The sequence below is a fragment of the Triticum aestivum genome, chromosome 6A (genome assembly GCF_018294505.1).
Source record: "Triticum aestivum cultivar Chinese Spring chromosome 6A, IWGSC CS RefSeq v2.1, whole genome shotgun sequence".
In the NCBI taxonomy this organism is placed as follows: Eukaryota; Viridiplantae; Streptophyta; class Magnoliopsida; order Poales; family Poaceae; genus Triticum; species Triticum aestivum.
In genome coordinates, this window is record NC_057809.1 from 263,936,620 (window position 1) to 263,942,664 (window position 6,045).

The window sequence follows — 6,045 nt, forward strand, 5'->3', positions numbered from 1 at the left end:
AATGACTAGGAGAAACAAACTCCAGTACCTTATCCATGTCTAGGATTGGGTCAAAGTAGTTGTATTCTGCAAGTCAAAATGCCAACCCAACTTTGTTATGTTCTACCCCGAAGTGTCACCCTCTTTCATATCAAGAATGACGTGAGAGTTGCACCAACTCTTATGAATTCTTGACATAGTGATACTTCTTGCCATTATTGTTCATTCCTTGGTTCCCATGTTATTGTAACCGGAATGCCGACAAGTGAATTGTGATGTGCGAAATCAATACTCCTAGCAACTCTTTTGCTTGGTAGTTAACGGGCAATAGTATCGTTCTTAGCGTGTTGGTTATTGAATCATCATTCTAAGATTGATCGTGCTACCTAGCCCATCTTTTCTGGTGCACTCTTCGATCGATGAGTTAGGATTTTGCCAAACCATCACTCTTTTGATCATAATCTTGCCTTGGAAGGCAAGATTGTTCTCGAGCTTAGTAACATATCGGCGGTTCGTGATTTTCCAGATATCTTCACGGAAGTATCACCAGCTTATTCCCTGGCCGTTATGTTGAGCTCATGATCAAGTTGGTTTTCTTCTAAACCACCCCTTCTCCAGGAATATGTGTTGGGTACCCCTGAGCTAGTTGGTTAAGATTAACAACAACTTGGAGAGTTGGAAGATGAAAGCTTGTCCCACTTAGTTCATTCCGGAAGGGATATCCTTGTGTTGTGTGTTTGTTGAAGAAAGATGGTATCTTCATCGATTGATCCTCGTGATCAATTGTTGGCGTTATTGTCTTATCCAATCTTTGATTTGAGAATGGACTATTGTCAAATCAAATCAGAACCAATGATGATCGTAATGTTGTCTCACTTGTGGTTATATCCTTGAGCATACACCATTATATATTTTGGGTCTGACCAATGCTATCAATGTGTTCATTTAATTGTCGAATTCCATCTATATGGAAACCTGGATGGATTGTTGTTGAGCCCTTTGACAACATTTTCATCTTGTCCATGATTCATGTTAAACATCTAAGTTAGAGTTGGAAACTTTTGAGAGCATTTTCTTCGTGTTAGCTCATGAAGCATATGTTCGGATGAAAGAAGTAAATTCCTCTAATTCATGTGCATTTGATGCAAGTTGCCGCCATGAATTCGAGAAAGTAAGTGTTGCTTCCTCTGGAATCATCCCAAGTCAGTCATGCATGTGTGAAGTATACATTGGTTTGTGAGATTAGCTACCTCCATTCCACATGCATTTCCTAGCACGCCAAGCCACTGATTGATTTTTCAAGGATAATAAGTTATAAGTGATAGTCCTGAAGGTACCAGACAGATTTGTACAAGATTTCGTTATCCTCGATGATGGTCCCCAACCAGAACTCAGTAGTGTGTTGTTGTAAGACTACTATGTGGTCAAGCTTGTCTTGGTGTACGTGTTCACATGTATGTAGCAGAACCAGCTCATGTTTTGGAGCTTATTATCGTAGTTCATTTCTCGAGAATCACGCAATGTCATCATGTCGGCTTGTGCTGCGAACTTTCCTTTTCAGACATGCCGAGTCTGAAGTATCCTACTACCAAACAGATCTGAATCTCAAGTAGATATGATGGTTGGAAAATCCCCAACATTTGCATTTTGTTCCCATCTTGCACCGCCATTGTGCCAATTTCCCATGGCCTGCCCCTCTGAGTAATTGATGTCTAGGATCATCTTCAAAAGTGGACTTACCATGGGTCCCATCCATTCCCGATGATAAGCAAAATCATTTGTTGCGTTGTCTTCAACAAGGTAGACCACATCATCCATTCTAGTCCGGGTATGCCATCCCTTCGTACTCCGCTAAACGATTGTTGTGATTTTCCTTAGGCTGGTATAAAGAGTTTTAATGATCTTTGAATCAAAAGTAATTGTTTTTGCCACTTAAGGGAATATTTTTGTGAGTCACCTTCCTCTAAGATGTCTCGTTATGGTATCATAGCAACCAACTCCTTACTACGTTGACACCCGTTCACCAACCTCCTAAGTGTGGAAATTCTGCTACTTAATTAAACCTTGTCATATGATCATTTCCATCATTCTTGATGTGTGTCTTGTGTCTCAGCTCAAGAGATGTTATGTCTCATTTCATGAGCTGATCGTCAGTTGCTCAATCTTTGATGAGGTCAGTTTCGTAGAATTTATTTCTATGATCGTCGTGTTGGATGAAGTTCTCAGAGCATGACATCGAGACAAAGATGGTGATCGAATCAACGTTCTTACAAAGTGCAACCTGGATCATGAAGATTGTGTTAGTTTGCATTTCCCCTTCATCTTACCCTACGCTTGAATCTCGGGATGAGATTCTTGTTTAGCGGGGGTGAGTTGTCACATCCCTAGTTTTGGTATGACCTAGACTAGCTAGTCATGTGTGCATCATGTTTAAATTTCAATGAATTTGAAATGGGTACATGTGAAATCCTCGGAAATCATTTCTGAAAATGACCAAGATAAAAATTGCTTCAAATAGGTCCAAGAAAATGTTCATGTTTCTCTCTGAAAATATTGGCCAGAGCTAAAATTCAAACCAATATTTTCAGGAGCTCATAAATATTTATTTTGGGCATTTGGAATTAATTCAATAACTATTTGCATTGGATTTATATTTGATATATTTCAAATATGATCCAATAATCCTGGAAATTGTTGTGGGGCTTTGTATTAATGTCGCTAGTCCATACAACAATTTACAGAAGCTCAGAAAATAATTTGGGTTGAAAAGCAAATCAAAACAAAGTTGCAGAAAAATAGAAAAACAGAAAATAAAATGCAGAGAGCAACTCACCTGGCAACCTACTGCTGCAGGCCCAGCCCACCAGGGCATCACTGTCTTCTTCCTCCTGCCAGGACGAGAAGCAGCAGCGTGCCTGGCGCACAGCCGAGCTGCGCCAGCTCCTACTTGCAACTTCATGGCATCTCGGCGCTTCCAACCGCGCCACGAAGATGCCCTCGTTTCCCTCTGCCCCTCTCCTCTCTCACTGTCCCCTCTGGCCCTCTCTCCCGCAAGAACCGAGCGCAACCGAGTGCTGCCATCACCGCTGTTCCCTGCCACCGCGCCCAGAGCCACTGCCTCGCCTCGCCTTCATGCCCCCAAGCTTCGTATCCTCGCACTGAAGCCCTCCGCCGAGCCGCCCGGCGTCGGGAGCCCTTGGAACGCCGTCACCACCCGCATCTTCAAGCCCGAAGGCCGGAGATCGCCACCGTCGCTCCATCGACTCCGATGCCTCGCCCGAGCCGCCGAGCCCTCCATCTGACGCACAGTGAGCCCCGCCGTTGTTTCCCCCTAACCCCTTGGCCTATCGCTGGCTGTAGCCGCCGTTTCTATGACGTCCGAAGAAGGCCGCCGCACAAGCTCGTCGCCGATGAGGCTCCGGTGACCAAGTGGTCCCGTGCATATGTCTGTCGTCTTCGTAAGTGCTTGTAGCACCCGTAGGAACTAACCGTTGATCCTCCCGTGCACCTTGTCATTGTTTTCATCGGCGCCCAAGCTCCGCCCACTGCCGTTGAGGTCGCCGCCGCCGTTTCGAGCCACCCCAGCTGCGGCCAAGGCCACCGCTGGATGTACCACACCGTCAGCTTCCCGTAGCACCCACCCGCGCATCGAACCGTGCCTGGAGCAGCGTTTCCGACACTCGCCGCTGCGTCTGGCCTCGCTGGCGGCCTAACTCTGACCACGGATTAGCACTAATGACCCGGCTAATCACCCGTTAATTAACCCCCCTAGCTCACTGACATACGGGCCCCGCCCTTAATTAACCATAGGGTTATTCCTTGTTTAAATTAAGCAAATGTCCGTGGCCCACCGGTCAGTTTGACCTTGCCACCTCAGCGTTGACCTGGCCACACTGGTCAGCCCCTGTTCCTACCCTGTTACACTGACGTGCGGGCCCCACAGGTCAGGTTTGTCCGGGAACGTCTCCATTGACTGCTGACGTCACCCTGACGCAATGCTGACGCAATAACTCATTTAATGGATTATTCTTATTCAGGAAATTCCAGAAAATAGTGCAAACTTCTAAAAATCATAGAAATTCAACGGTAACTCCAAATGAAATATGTTATATATGCAAAATGTTCAGAAAAATCCAATCTGTCCATTGGTACTAGTTTCATGCATGATAAAGCAATTTAACCTTGTTGTTCATATCAAAACATGATAGTTCACTTTATAAATTCATAACTTGAGTTTGAATTTGAACCATTGATTCAAATCAACTCAAACCCTTCTGTACTAGCTGCATTAGTTCAAGTCACAGCATGTTGATATGTCATGATCATGCATCATATTGTGCATTGCATTGATTGTGTTTTCCATCTCTGTTGCTGGTATTTGTACCCTCTCGATAGACGCGCTTCCGATGATGAGTTCGATGACACCGATGAAGAGCTATAATATCTTTAGAAGTGTCAGGCAAGCAAAACCCCCTTTGTTCATTCCGATACAATCCCACTCTCTCGCTCTTGCTCTCTTTTACTACATTAGGACAACAACGATTCAACTATTACATGCTGCGGTAGTTGAACCCCTTTCCTCTGCATGACCTGTCATTGCCACAGTAAATAGATGAAACCCACTAGCATGAGTAGGAGTTGTTTGAGCCCTGATGTGCCTACATATTAATGCTTGTTGTCATGCCTGCTACGGCTTAGAGTTGAGTGAAGTTTGATTCATCGAGGATGAATTGGAGGTGCATGAACATGTTCTACTATTGAGATCTAAGTGTGTGAACACAATTTGGTAAAGGTAGTGGTGAGAGGCCATGTAGGAGTACATGGAGGGTTGTCTCATTGAAACCGTCCTCAGGAACTGGGTTCTGTGTTTGTGATACATGAACAGCTACTACTACGCGTTGGGCCCGAAACCAATGGACCCTCTCGACTTATTAATCGCCTTGATCTCTGTCCAGGAGTTGCAACTAGTTTTTGGTGTTTGTAGGATATGTGTTGGAGGCCGTGCATAGCACAGACCCAAGGGGTGGGCTATGATGTGGTAGATACACGATGGCCCGGTGTACCGGGTGCTTGTTTGTTGTCTCGAGAACCATTCACACATCATTTGGGGCTGTGAGCGAAACCCCGGCCGGATATCCTTGCCGATGGAACCCGAATAGGCGATAAACCTGGACTAGAGACTTGTGTGGTTAGTCAGGTTGTGGCCGACTCCCTCGCCAGGGTTCCTCTTGAAGGTTGACGAGATACACGATGTGTACATGGTGGTAAGTGGTGAGAGCGTGTGTGAAGAAGTACACCCCTAGAGGGTTATAAATGATCTATTCGAATAGCCGTGTCCGCGGTAAAGGACTTCTAGGTTGCATGTACAATTCATAGACAAGTGAAAGTGGATACTCTAAAATGCGCAAGATAAGCATGAGTGCTACGGATGGCATTCTCGTAGGGAGACGGGAGCGGATCCATAGTGGTGTATTGATATGGTGAATATGTGGACTCGTGTGCGCCACATCAAAAGAGTTACTTGCAGTAGTAGTTCAGGTTAGCCATGGAGTCAAAGCTGGCTTGTTACAGTTAAACCCCACCACCCCTTTTGTTGATAATGATGCATATGTAGTTAGTTCTGATGTAAGTCTTGCTGGGTACATTTGTACTCACGTTTGCTTAATTTATGTTTTTGCAGAGAGACTTCAGTCTTGCTAGTAGTTTCGTGTGGACTTCGATGTTTAGCTTGATACCTCATCTACGATCGTGTGCCCTCGGCAAGATCTGGTAGATAGTCAGGCTTCTTAGCCTTTTTCACTCGTAGATGTCTGTACTCAGACATGTTAAGCTTCCGTATGTGCTTGTTGATTGTATGACTTGAATGCTGGGTCATCAGACCCACGTTTGTAATATCTGGATCTTTGGAGCCTACTGAATAAATACTTTGAGTCGTAGAGTTTTGTTGTGATGCCATGTTGTATTTTCACATATCGGGCATATTGTGTGTATGAATGAAATGCTTGGTATGTGTTGGATTCGACAACCTAGTTGTTTATCCTTGGTAGCCTCTCTTATGGGGAAATG